The sequence below is a fragment of the Lynx canadensis genome, chromosome D3 (assembly GCF_007474595.2).
Source record: "Lynx canadensis isolate LIC74 chromosome D3, mLynCan4.pri.v2, whole genome shotgun sequence".
NCBI classification, from domain to species: domain Eukaryota; kingdom Metazoa; phylum Chordata; class Mammalia; order Carnivora; family Felidae; genus Lynx; species Lynx canadensis.
The window spans coordinates 82,727,361-82,741,616 of record NC_044314.2 but is presented as its reverse complement, the minus strand read 5'-3'; the positions used below and the strand labels follow the sequence as shown (position 1 = coordinate 82,741,616).

Sequence of the window (14,256 nt, the reverse complement as noted above, 5' to 3'; positions counted from 1 at the left end):
GCCACATCCGGGTCCCGGTCCCGATTTGGTTCCAAGAGATGGGAAGCGGTGGTCTACTTCCAAAGTGACAGCATTGCCTCACCTCTGTGTTACCCAGGACCGGGTGCCTCCCGGCGCCCTGCGGCCCAGCGGCCCTCTTGCCGGCTTGTGTTCACGTAACGTGACCAGTGTGGGATTCTAAGCTCCTCGAGCTGGAGAGAAGGTCTTGCCGGGGTGGTTTGCTCTACGGCATCGACCCCAGGCACCGACAGTCTGTGGCCACACCTGCCCTGAACGAGCACCGGTCACCGCCCTCCAGGACCCGTACCCGGATTTGAGGCGTGGTAGGAATTTGAACGTGCCTCGTCTTTCGTGCGCTACGGGTCCTTCATTCGCTCAGCAAAGACTTCCTGAACGTGTGCTGGGCTCTGAGCGGCAAAAGAGCAGCGGCCCAGACCCGCTCTGGCCTCCACCGGCCGCAGCCTCTTCCTTCCTTCCTCAAGGATTGTAAGCCGGTGGTTTCCTTTTTTTTTTTTCTCTCTCTAATCCCAGAGCGATGTGTCGAGCATTCATCTCCGATATTCGTATGCTTTTGATTCGGAAACGTGTACATACCACTGTTCCACTGCGTATGTACGTCTTTAAATACTGAAATATTAGAAGACTTGAAAGGATGAGATAGAAAGTAAGTAGAAATGGAAATTCTAATGTTTTTCTCCTGTTCCTCCAACTGGCTGTCATAGGCCGTGTTTTGGGGGGGGGGGGTCACACCTTTTGAAGGCACAAAACGGGCCCAGCGGTGTTGAGTTTATTCCACGGATAACTGGAGGCCGTCCTCAGCAACCCGTGAAGCAGGAGTTACGCACCTATGTTACATATGGAGAAATTAAGGCTCAGTCTGCTTAAGGGATTTGAGGGAAAACTCACAAGGCTATATAGTCAATGGCAGAGCCAGGACTCAACCTTAGGCCTAATGAAATTCTAAAGCCTGTGTGCTCTTAACCGTGGCCTTGCAAGAGAGGGGGTCCATCTGTGCATGGCTGAAGGATTTAAGAAGCAAATGAAGGCTGAATACTGTCTGCTAAACCTGAGTAGAGTCCTTAGAAAATGTCATAAAAATAGTTTTAAGGTAAGAGGCAACTTTTTAAGACTGATTTTTCAAACCAGTCCTGAAAGATAGTCATAGGTACTTTATGGAAAAAAGGCTCCTGGAATTAAATAAATTTGAGAGCTGTCTGGTTCAAGAGACTTTCGCAAGCTTCTCTGCTGCAGACCTTGTCAGTGCCTTGGAGGTCCTAGGTACATGCAAGATGGATCTGGAAGTGAGAGGGAAGACCTGGTATTTTTCAAACTCATCTGGCAACTGAACCCCTCCAGCCGCCAACAGGAAAACCTATTAGCATCTGTCAGAATGCAGCTGGGAAATGTAATTTGGGAGATGGAAAGGCAGGTAGTAACCATGGAAGGCCCGAGCACTCACACGGGGGTGAAGCCGCTAACTCGCCGGGGGCTCTGAGCGGTGGGGAGCTGCTGCAGGGGGTCGGGTTTCAATGGCGGCGAGGGGCCAAGTTCCCGCATCAGAGAAAGAACAGAAGCACGGAGTCAGATGTGGGTTTAGATCCCAGCCCTACACCTGACGTCCCCTTTCTGAGGCTCAGCTCCGGCACCTGAAAAATGATCATCCCGCCCTACGAGGCTGCTGGACCCAGGGTTCCTGGCGTAGAACGGGAATGAAGAAACGGAAGCTGGTGTCGGCAACGCCCTTGACCCTAAAAAGGATCCGCAGGCGTGCCAAGCAAGGGACGGCTTCCAAGCCCTATGGCGTTTCAGGTCGGAGCTGGAAGGAGCCCGCTGGGCCGGTCAGGCCCCTCCTGGCGGACCCCAGGGGTTTCTAGCGGAGAGCTGCCGTGGGACAGCCAGATGGGACCTTGTGATTCTTGGTGCCCTGAAAAAGGCAGCAATTCTCCGTCTTCCCCACATGACCCACGAGTTTTACAAGATAATTGGAAGAAACTGTCCCCAGGGAGGCATCCCTCAGCCAGACCCAGGCACCCCCGTGTCCCCTCGGGCGGAGCGAGGCCCCCGGATCAGCCCGTGCTCAGAGGGAGAGGAGCAAGACGCAACCCCTGGCCTGGGGCGCACGTTCTGGTCAGTTCCACGCCTCTGCCGGGGTGAGTTAATGGAATCCACAGCGGCTGCTCTCCCCCACTTTCTCCCTCTCTAGTCTTCAGCTGCCTCAAGTACAGCTAATCCCATTACAAGGAAATAAAGTGGATAATTCAGGCTAATGAAATCGTTACAAGAATGTGGCCAGCCAGAGGTGGACATTCAGAACCAATTTAACACCCTTTGGTGTCATTATCCTCAGTGCAGGAAATGCTGGAGAAGAGGAAGGAAAAAAATGAAAAAGGGAGAAAAAGAAAAGCCCAGCCTCCTTCTTGTTGGCCTAACTCTGGTTGAAGAATGGATCCGCCGCGTATCTTGCTCGTTGTTAGTATCTCCGCCAAGTCCCGTATCTCCACGGTAACCCCAGCAAATATCAAAGCGGGTGGGACGGACCCGGAAGTCACCCGCCGTGGGTAAACCCGCGGACCCCTCCACACCTTTCGTTCTGCCCAAATCTGTTGCTGTTCCGGCAGGGACCACGAAGGGGGGACCCCCTGGGCCCCAAGATACCACCAAACTCTGAAGCCTCTGACGCTGAGTGGGGCAGGAGAAGCTGGGGTGACCTCCCAGGCAAAACAGAGCAGCCGGCAGGACCCTGTCTCAGGTGGGCCTGGGGGGCCGAGCAGGCACAGCCCCTCATGCCGCCTGCTGCCAGGTCACGTCCAGGCCTGCTGGGAAGGCTGAATCGAGAAATAGCCACTCAACCTCGGAGCACCCGCTACCCGCACTCGGGTCAGATGGCTCCGACCGGGGGCCCGCTCCTGCCCCTGCCGTGTCGCCACACACTCCGGAAGGGCCCTGATGGTTGCCTTTCCTTTGGATCCATTTCAGGGCTCGGGACCTTAAGGAGGACGGCACCTACCCCGAATCCCCGTCATCTCTAGTCGGTTCCCATCAGCTTGACGCTCTCTTCCAAATGAGTCCTAGGCTGTTCTAACCCCTCAGACTAAGGGCACCAGTCTCCAGTGACCCGGGTCCTAACTGGGGAACACGCATGGCAGGTGGAGAAGAAGGAGGAGGAGGTGAAGGGAAGGGATCCCACAGATGTGAGAACTTCCGCTGAGCTCGCGGGGTTGTGTACAGATCTTAAGTGGCCACGCGGGGCAGAAGGGAGTTACAGTCACTGGGGGTTAGAAGGCTCCCGGGGACGGTCCCCCGCCCAACCCCCCGGTTCTTTGCGCCGAACAGCGGTCCTCAGTAACCAATGCCGCCCTCTACGTAGTGAGCGACAGGAAGGCCTCTGGGGAGACTGAAGACGGGCAGCCCCGCAGCCTGCAGGACTTGGGGTGCACCAACACATGCCCCACTCATGGCCTCTGGGCCCCGCCTCTGCTGACCTCCCTGGAGGGGCACAAAGTGGCACACGTCTACATCCAGGCGAGTCCACGTGATGTCCCGGCAGCAGCTCTAGAAAGGGCTGGGACGGGGGCAGGGGCCCTGGCCGGGTCCAGTGAGCCCTCCTGGGAACACCGATGGGATGGGAGCCAATGCCACGACTCAGGGGCCGAGGACAGAGACTCGGGGAGCCAGGGGCTCGGAGCAAAGCAGGCCGCGTGCCGTCCAGGCCACGCAGCACCTGCCCACTTGCCTAGAAGCCCGAGGACCCAGAAGGAAGACAGGGGGGTCCCCAGAACTGACGACGCCACGACACCCACGCGCTAAGCTTCTGCCCGCCATTCGCGGGCAAGCTGTTGCCCCTGCCCCTGCCCCTTGCCCGCTGAAAGCCTGTTTACTTTTTCCTTTACAAACTTGCTCCTCTAACTTCTCATCCCGGAGCAGCTGAGAACGGCAAAGCAGTTAATAGAGGCGGGCGCCTAAAAGGCCTCAAGAAGTGACAAGCGACAGGCACGGATCAGACCAGGGGCCCCGCACGCTTTCTCTGTCCAGAGCCACAGAGTAAATATTTTTGGCTTTGCAGCTCCTCAGCTCTGACACTGCAGAAAGCGAAGGGTCACAGGCAGTGTGTACACGAACGGGTGCAGCCGTGTGCCGATAAAACTTGATTTCCCAAACAAGGTAAAGGGGCGGGGGGGGGGGCCTGGTGCCACACGAGCCTTATTTTGCCAACCCCTGAATTAGCCAAAGAAACCCCACCAAAACACGATTCTTTACTGGCAAGGTGCAGCAGTCCGGGCCTGTCACGTGTTGGGAACCCGACGTGGGGCTCGATCCCACGAACCATGAGATCACGACCTGAGCTGAAGTCAAGAGTCAGGGTGCTTAACCGGCTGAGCCGCCCGGGCGCCCCTGCTTCTGGCCACTCTTGTGACCCAGATCGTAGACACCACTGGGCACAAGAGCCAGAGGGCGGGGAGGGGGCCGGTGCTGGCTGGTGCCAGGCCAGATGTGCCACCTTCACAGCTCAGAGCAACCCCACGGGGCGGCAGTCCTCCCGGGGTGAGGGGAGGTCTGTCCGAGGGCTTGCTCCCAGGCCCGTGGAGCTCCCTGACTTCCGGCTCTGCCACCCTGCCCCTGGGGGCACAGCAGCCCACTTCTACCCTTGAACAAACTCCTCAGGTTCTAGCTGTGCCCGCCGGCCGCCGGAAGCCATCAAGCAAACGACAGAGGAAGCACAGAAGAGGCCGAGGAGATGACGACAGATACAGAGAGCAGCTTCTAAAGAGCTCGGCATTCCAGAGGCTGGGGTGTGCCTCCGAGAGCGGAGGAGCCTCAGCATCTGATCTTCCAGGAAAAAGCCAGGCCTGCGGCCACAGGGGATGACAGCCGAGACATGTCTGCAGGAAGGCGAGAGCGGCGAATCCACAGCGCGGGCCAATCGATGGCAGGCGCTGGAGGCCGTCCTGGGGGCACGGCAGGGGACAGGGGACAGGGAGCGAGGACAGTGATCCATGCCGCTGAGCCTGCCAGCACCGAGGGGGAGGACAGGCGCTCGCCTTGGCTGGGACAAATATTATTTTTAAAAGTCTACGAAAGAAAACAACAATAAAACAACTCAGGCTCGGGGTGGCTGGCGAGTTTTCGGATGCAGGGAGAGGAGGAAAGAGATTTGCGAGAGGGACCGTTTGCTTGGGGCCAAACGAACCCACGCAGAACTCCGCTCGGTCGGAGAATGGGGAGGGGAGGTGGAGAATCAGGTGGTCACCAGAGGCTCAGAGCCACGGGTGTCGAACCCGGGCCACGCGCGGTGTGGGGTCTGGCACGGAGCCATGGGCTCCGGAGGGCGGGTTCCGGGGGGCGCTGCGGGTGAAGGAGAGGCAGGGACCGCGAGGACCGTGAGTGTGGGTTCTGCCGTGGAGCATCTGGGTGTGTGGGGTGGGGAGGCGCCTCCCTGATAAGACAGCCCGTTAGGGCCAGACAGGACCTCGGGGCTGGGATGACCGAGGAGCCGCAGGCAGAGGGTGCAGGGCAAAGAGAAAACCCCTTCCCCGGAGGGAAGGAGGCCCCGTCTGCAACGACCACGGTCCCCACGGTGAGTCGAGGAGCCACCCTTTGCAGAGTTCGCGAGGAGGGAAGACGTAAATTATCGTGTGTCTGGCGACGCACAAAGCCCTCCACACGCTTTGTCGGCTCCCTCGAAGCAGCCAGGAGACGGGCTGCGTGTGCCAATCCGGGCTGTGCCTCTCCTTCCTCGCTTCCCTCCTTGTCCCATCTGCAAGACGAGGGGGCGCGGCCACAGTTTTTCCCGAGGCAGCAGGCCCGCGGTGACCTGGGCCCCGGGGGTGGCCACGCGCTGGGCTGGGCAAAAACAGTCAAAGGTTTCTGGGCCCTCCTGGGGCCGAGTGGGAGGTAATTAAAAGCAGACCCGGTTTCTCCGGCTGCACTCAAGCCCCCGGCAGAACAGAAATCCCGTTCCCATCACGTGCGGGGTTTCCCGCTCCCGGTGGGGAGTTGGCGCCCCGTGTGTGGGGTGGTCCCGACCCCAGCTGGGAGACGTCGGGAGTCCGAAGGCGTAGGTGGTGCGTAGGGGTGCCGAGCACAGGCTGGGGGGGTCAAGCTGGCGCCTCGGCTTGCTCATCTGTAAAATGGGGACAACGGCCTGGCACTCCACGGAGCTGTGCTAAGGATTAACTGAGATACTACGTCTGGGGCACTTCACAGCCAGCTGGGCCCACGGCGAGCGCTCACAAAGAGGCGACGAATGCGGGCATCACGTCAGGCAAGTACGGACAACTGTGCGTGTGCTCTCCTCTCCGTCTTCCAGATGAGGCGCTCGCCCGGCCAACCTTCAAGGAGCCAAGCCACAGAGGTGGCCCTGGAAGCCCACGGATCGGTGTCCGTCTCCCAGGGGGCTGTCCCTGTGGCCACAGGGACGCTCTGTCTTGTTTCACCCTCCCCACCTGGACCCAGGGAAGTGCCCCCTGGGCGTGGTTTGCACACTGGGATTCTGGGGGATGATTTCCCTTGAAACAAGGTTCCCCTTGCGGGGGAGAACCCCCCTCCCTGCTACGCCAATGACCACGGCTGGGATCCAGGGACATGTACTGAAGGTGCGTGGCGGCGGGGGGGGGGGGGTGGGAGGTGGGGAGTTACTATGGCAGAGCCGTCACCTGCTCTCCAAATACCCACGGCTCCCACGCCTGCCAGCCCAGACTGGCCTGTGAAGCGTGAGCACAAGGAAGCCCGAGCGTGGCCGTGCGGCTGTCTCTTCCCCCGCCAAGGAGAAGCCCGAAAACCACACGCTGAGCCGCGGGGTTGTTCCCACAGCGCAGAGCCCATCCTGACTAACGCGGGAACGAGGACAGAAGCGCTTGGGGGCGGGGACCGAGCTGCCTCCGAGCAGGAGCCGAAACGCAAAGCAGAGAAACCCAAGAACGGCAGCCCCTGGGACGGGAGCTCCAGGAGACGCGTCTCCAGAATCCAAGTCTGGTTTGTTCCTCCGTGAAACTGGTAGCACCTCCGACGTGCCCGGCACTTCGCCAGGTGTGCCGAAGGCGCGGGGACAGCGAGGCCCCGCGCCTGCCCAGTCTCGCAAGTCCTTCAGCACTGGGGTGGCTCTCCCCGTTTCCAAATGATAATGAGGAGAAAGCGACCAGGGGCCAAATCTGGCTTTCCACCTGCCTGGGTACGTAAGGCCAACCTGGAACACAGCTATGCCCGCTCTGTGGCACAGACCACGCGGCCCAGCAGGCCGAAAATATGGCCTCTCTGGCTCTGCGTTCGCGTTCTCCGGGGAAACAGAGGCAGCGGGATACGTACGGGATGTAGAAAGAGCTCGACCACCTGGGACTGGCTCACGCTCGCGCGATCATGCAGGGCCAAGCAACTCCGCCCTCTGCCGTCCGTCCGCAGGCTGGAGGCTCAGGGAGGCTGGTGGTGTGGTCCAAATCCAAGGGCCCGAGACCCGGCGGGCCTGACGTACCGGCCCTGGTCCGGGGGCCCAAGAGCCAGGTACAGTGATGTCCAGGGGAACGTCCCGGCAGAAGCGGAGAGCGGATTCGCCCTTCTCCCTCGGCCTGCACGGTGCCCGCCCCCGCCGGGGAGGGCCGCGTGCTTTACGCACGTCACCAGCCCACAGCGGACATCCTCCCCAACACCCTCACAGAGGCCACACCAGAAAAAGTGTCTTACCAGCTCTCTGGGCACCGGGTGGCCCCGTCGAGTTGGACATGCGAAGTTAACTCCCGCGGGCTCTGCCCAGGAAGGCTGGCAACCCCAGTTCTAGAGCAATCTCATCCCCGGGGCCCCGAGCCCAGTCCGCAGTCACGGTCACGGCCCCCCAGCTCCGGACCTCCACGCTGCACTGCTGGGCCCTAATCCCGTCACCCTGAAAACCACGGCCTTTACCTCCTCACTCCTGCGTTCTCGGTCTCCCTTAATCAGGTGCTTCTGAGATCAGGAGGTACTTAATAGAGGCCGTGAGAAAACCCAGGTCAGCTGGTCTCTCCGGAGGCGGGCACCAAGCTCCGTCAGGCCTCCCTGCCTTGCCCTCCCCAGGCAACATCTACCTGAGGGCCCGAGTTGAGGAGCTGTGGCCGGGGAGCCACCTGCCACGGCTGAACCTGCCCTCCCCCACCCCCGCTCCTCTCCGCAGGCCCGGGAGAGGGGGACACCTGTGCGACCACCCTGCCAGGCTTGTGACAAGACATGGTCCCGCCCCCTCCCCGGCCCCCACCGCACACACATCCTCACCCCCACAAACTCACCACAGCATAGAGACCTCAGAGACGGGAGGCAGGCGGCCCGAGGTTGCCTGTCTGCCCGCCTGTCTGGGGTTCCATGTTAGGAAAGTGCTCCCTAAACTAAATCCTCGCCAAGAAGTGTGATTAAGTAGAAAGAAAGAAAAGAGAGCCAGGTGCCAGAGCCGGGGGCGGGGGGAAAGGGCGGAGGGGGGAGGACGTGTACACGCCGTGTTGTTTCGGGGGTGAAACACGGGACCTTGGCCGTGGTGGCTGCCTGTGGGGGGCACAAAGGGCCAGCCCTTGTGTCCTACCAGGGGTGGAGCTGGGCCGAGGCTGGGGTGGCCCGTCTCCCTGACAGCTGGCTTCTGGCTCCCAGCCAGCACCCCACCTCCGGGGGCCACCGGCTCTGCCCCAGCTCGCTCGATCCGGGGGCAGGGCGGCGCTGGCCTCGGGGGCCGGCCTCAGCCAGGACCCTGGCGCGGGAGCTCAGGACTGTTCTGGAAGGCATTCTGTACACCGCTTGCGGGTCTCTGTGGGATCAGCTCCTTCCGCATCCCACTCTCCCTGCTCCCCAGGGTCACCTCCACCACACTGTCTGCACCGATCGTCTCTCAGCTTCCAGTTCGGGAAGAACCAAATTAATACACACATTTGCTATTTATACTATGCCTTTTCACAGCTTTTACGCTGCCTGGTGTTTTCTAGAAAACATATAAAACAACTGTTTCTATCACACAATCTATAAAACAAAACAAAACAACATCAGATGTATAAACGCGGTAAATACGTGTGTATGTAACATATATACGGGTGTACCAGAGAAGTATTTTTTTTATGTTAGAAACGTTTAAAAACGTTAAAGGGAGAAATGAGGCCCACGGACACCTCAATTACTGGTCCTTCCAACCACAGGGGGATTGCAGCCCATTTCTCCCTCCTAAAAAGTGTAGTGCTAAGAAAATAATGTTCTCTCTTGATCTGTGTATCCAAGGTGCCCAGGAGAACCACTTGCTTCCCTCATTCCCTAGGCTGCCAGGGAGCTCAGGCTACATCCAGTATCTCACTGCAGAAACCCACCTAGGCCAAGTCTTCTGGCCCAAATATGGCCCTCACCTGCACACAGCTCCAACTGTCCCCTCCCAGGTCTATTTCCCCAGACGCCCTATGGAGGGCATCGCCCTGCCTACCTTATGGGCGTGTGTGGTGGGGGGTGGTGGTGAGCGGAGAGGGGTGGGGTATTTCTTCCCAGCGTCCTTCTCCTTCGGGCACCACCCCCACCCCCGCCCCCGCCCCCGCCAGCAGTTCTGTCCTGCCCGCTACAACAACAGCTCCCCTAGGAAGTCCCCCCTCCGTCCCCGACTGCTGTCTGGTGCCCCACCTTGTCACCCTGGCCCCCGGGGGCAGTGACGGGGGCTGCCAGAGAAAACACAGGGCGCGCGGCGACACGAGAATTTCAGATAAAGAACAAGGAACGGTGTTTAGGGTCAGCGTGTCCCAAATATTGCGTGTGACACACACCAAAAACCAACAAAACAGAAACAAAATGAATCACCTCCCCTCGCTGTATTTAAAACCTTTTTAAAATCTGAAATTCAAATTGAACTGGGCGTTTGGTATTTTTATTTGCCACGTGTGACACCCGTGTAGTGACATATTTTTGCCGTGGGGTCTCTGGGCGCCCCCCTGCCCCCTCCTCCACCGGTTCCCCGTGGGCTCCGCAGCTCTGCCTGCGTCTGCGAAGCATGCATTTAAAGCAGAGGCAGGAATTCTGCACCCTGACAGATATGAAGGCTCTTATTCTGTTGGCCTTGTCCTGATGACGGTCTTCTGTCAAGTGGCTTCCAATCCTCGGGGTGAGTTGTTTAGACTCCACACCGCCCCAGGGCCTGTGGGCTCCGCCTGCCTCAGTCCCGACATCTCAGATCAGAGCCACCCCTTTTAGGAAGCCTTCCCTGACCACCTGCACCGAACTCCCAGGCACCACGGACCCATCACCACACAGCAAGCCAGCACTGCGTGTCAGTCCCTGACGTCACCTGTTTACTGGCCATGTCCCCGCGTGCACAGGAGCTCCGGGGCAGGGCTCTCCGTGGTCTTGAGGAGAAGCCCTCTCTGCCGGTCAACATCAGTACGTACGTCACACGTACCTAAGTGCCCCCCACGTCCCCAAACCGCTTTGTGACACGTGGCAAGGCTTGCCCCAACGGGGGCGCTGCCCTACGGGTCTGTGGAGACGCGCGGGCTCATTGTATCGGATTCTCCGCCTGGCCCCGATAATGAGTTTCCTCGACCAAGTTTCTCGGCGGCGACTGCTGCGGAAGAAAGTGATAGAACCGGGGACAGGTACAGTTGCCATGATACGGCCGTCGTGGTAATTTAGCCTCAGAGCTCCGGCTCCCCTGGAATAATTTAACGATCGGTCATGCAAAGGGGAGGAAGGAGGACAATGTCGTGTGGCTTGATGTCTCCACCTCCAAAAAATAATCTAAGGTCCCGTAGCCAGAGAAGGCCCCCGGTCGGAGACGGAAGGGTGACAACATTTCCTGCCAGGACCGCAGTGGGGACGCCTTACCTATCTGCCTTTGTGGGGAGTGCGGGAAACAGCAAGTGAATTAGAAAAACCGTGGGGACATCTATTCTGAACCGTGTCTCTCCCTGGCCGCCAGTTATGTTCCTTTCGTACCCAGAGCCTGGAGCGTCTTTCTTTAAAGCAACCGCTCCTCAAAGCCTCTGACCGGCTTCCTCCCTCCTTCAGGCCTCCTGCCCCAGAGGACGGAGGACGAGGGAGCTGGGGGCGGGAGAGGGCGTGGATGAGAAACGGAGCCACCGCTCTGGGCCCATGACCCCTGTCTCCCTGACCGGAGACCAGGCTGCTTCTACAGGCTGGAGAAACCCCTTGGTGCCACAAGCCACTTGTTACTTCCTTGGGCCTTGAAAATAAATACCCGGGGGCAGGGAGCAGCTCTTTAGAAAGCCGGTTCCTCTGTTGTGCAAAGGCTGTACGTGGGGGTGCGTGCACGGCCTCCACCCCCAGGAAGTGAGCGCCCCTGCGTGTCACTGACCGTGCACCTGGCCCACACCCCGAGCACCTGCTGCTGAGGCAATGCAGCAGGGACCTGCCTGCGCACCGGGGTCTCCTGCTCAAGCTGACGAGACAGAAAACCGCATTCCTCCAGGAACGGACAGACTAACGGCGGCCTGCGGCAGGGAAGTTCATTTTAACCGGCCGTTCGGAGACATCGCACGCCTGGCCTTGTCTAGGACGTTCAGCCAGTCGCCAATCCCGCGTGTGGACCGGCCTGAGCGGCCTGGTCACCTCCACAGGGGACTCCCGGAAGGGGTCCACAGACTGTAAAGCGTCGTCCCGACTCGCCCCGATTCTGCGTTCTGGCCACACTCTTCCTCAGATGTCAGGGACTGGCACGCTTTATTTAAGGTCACGCCAAAAAGAGTCACTAGGCAAAACCCGCCGGGGCCAGCAAGAAGACAGGAGGCACCAGAGCCAGGTGAGTTTCAAATGACAGTGCTGGGCGGGGGCTGGGACAGCTATAATGCCGAGGGGGGGCTGCCTCGTGACCAGGGCTGGCTCCCGCGGAGGACGGGTTGTGGCTGGGGGGCATCTTACCCCGAGGGACTGCCATCAGTCCCCACGCCACCCACAGTCTAAGTGTAGGCATGTGCTTGTTACTGTGCACGGGTGGCCTTGGACAAAGCCCCTGCAGAACCAGCTCCCCCGCCGGAGAGATTCTCCAGAGTTGTGGGTTCAGGACTCCGCCCTTACCCCAAGCGTGTGCCCCCTGGGTAGCTGTGCAGCGGTATTAAAGCCGCCCTCTTCCTCCCGGGACAGGGAGTCAGGCGGTAACGGGAAGTTCTTGGGTCGCCTTGCAAGAAACGGCGAGCCTGAACATCTTTTTGGAAAAGCCAGAAGGACAGAGAGACAGAGACATGTGATTTTGGGCAATGGGAAAGGCAAAAGGCAAGCCACCTTCCCTAAGAACATTCTGCCCCCAGAGTTTTCAAGAAGGGGCCCGTGGCTGCCAAAGCGACCGTGAGAGTGGCAGGGTGGTGACAGACTGCAGGGGGCGCTCTGGGCAGTACGGGCCTAAGCTGCAGAAGGCTGGGCCCGGCAGGACAGCAGGAGAGGGGTCACTGTCCACTGCAGACAGGGCCCCCTTTGATGGTGAGCCAGACACGGGTCGAGGTGTCAGCTGAGACTAACCAGCCGAGCTGTCGGCAGAAGTGATGGGAGAGAAGAAAGCAGCTTATGGTGCACTGGGAAACAACCAGTCCCGCCCACACAGCCTGTCTGCTCTGCTGCAGAAAGTTCTGACGGAACATCACCAGCTAACAGGCCAGAGTGACTGGCCAGCCCACAAAGCCAGCCCAAGACAGAGAGGGGCAAGGCCTGGGGCCGAAAGAAGGAAAACCAAACTTCCCGCCCGGTTTTGCCCCAGGAAACTCTAGGATGGAGGTGGCGGTGTTTGGAAGGGTTTGTGTGAGCACCTGCGACAAGTGACGGGTCAGTGCTGACTCCACGTCCCTATCTGTAAAAGGGGCGTATGAGGACAGAACTCTCTCGGGGCGAGGGGGCGGCGGGGGGGGGGGGCGTGGAAACAGTCCAGTCCGACGTCAGGTCAGCAGGGCCTGGCGGAGGTGGTGAGCTTCTTGAGGACTCACCAGGTGCTCTGCACTGTTCAAGGCCACAGTGGGTTTCACCGTTCAACTTTTAGAGCATAAGCAGGGTGGCCGAGGAAGGCATCTTGGGGGAGGGGACATCTAGGCGGATCGTGAACACCGTGAAGGAGCAGGGTTCCGGGCACAGGAAGAGCAAAGTCAAGGTGCCGAGTGGGCCAGGAGCGCGGTGCGGCTGAAGACGGCACTGATGGTGAGGGCAGGGAAGCCTGCCATCATGCCCAAGGACAAAGGGGGCCAGGAGAACACATACGATTTGGAGAAGAAAGCCTGTTTCCTTAGCGACCTCTAGAAAGTCTGCATCGGGAGAGTTCACTGTTCCTCTACACCCGGCAATGGCAAACGCTAGCCAAGCCTGGCCCATCGCCAGATTCTGTACAGCCTGTGAACTAAGAACGTTTTTCTCCTCCCCTCCCCCCCCCCGCCCCAGTTTTTAAATGGTTGGAAAGAAAAAAAAATCAAAAGAATAATACTTCATAGCATAAGAAAATGCTGTGAAATTTCAACTTCAGGGTCCATAATAAAGATTTATCGCACCAGCCCTGCCCCCTTGTTTACTTACTGCCCACAGCTGCTGTCCAACTACAGGGACAAGGTGGATGGAGTCACAGAGACAGAGACGAGCTGACCACAAAGGCGAAAATACTTCCCGTCTGGCCCTTTACGGAAAAAGGTTGTCAACCTCTAATCTAGGCAAGCCGTTCTCGCCCCCGGCTGTGATCCAGATCCCCGCGGGGTGGGAGGGGGTTTAAACACACCCAGAGGTCCTGATTTGATTGGCTGGGGTTCCGTCCGTCTTTCTGAAAGCCCCCCAAGGTGACATGGATATGGCCTGTGGTTGGTTCCCTTGACTCGCCCCGCCCCCCCGTCATCCAAAACCAAGCCGGCCAGAGGTGGGCACAGAACATTTGCCCTACTGGGCTTCTGAGTCAGGGGCCTTTGCCACTATGCCCGAGCTGCTTTTTGTAAAACCCGATGCTTTAAAAACATGCCCTTTGGGGGTCGCCTGGGTGAGGCGGTAGATTAAGCGTCCGAATTCCGCTCAGGTCATGATCTCGCGGTTCGTGGGTTTGAGCCCCACATCAGGCTCTGTGCTGACACTTTCGAGCCTGGAGCCTGCTTTGGATCCTGTGGCTCCCCCGCCCCCCTCTCTGCCCCTCCGTCCCTTGTTCTCTCCCTCCCTCCTTCCCTCCGCACTCAAAAATAAATAAACACTAAAAAAATATGTAAAAACACGCCCTTTGGAATACCATTATATAAGCTCTCCATTTAATGACATAACTAACACCCATTACGATCCCGAAGAAGCCAGCGTCCCGTCACTCAAAGGGTATTTGAC

General features: G+C 59.1%; 1 protein-coding gene across 3 annotated transcripts in view; it reads right to left on the bottom strand.

Moving 5' to 3' along the window:
• RBM19 (RNA binding motif protein 19) overlaps positions 1–14,256 on the bottom strand; it is a 153,041-nt gene that overhangs the window by 65,234 nt on the left and 73,551 nt on the right. The gene's annotated exons all lie outside the window — the stretch shown is intronic.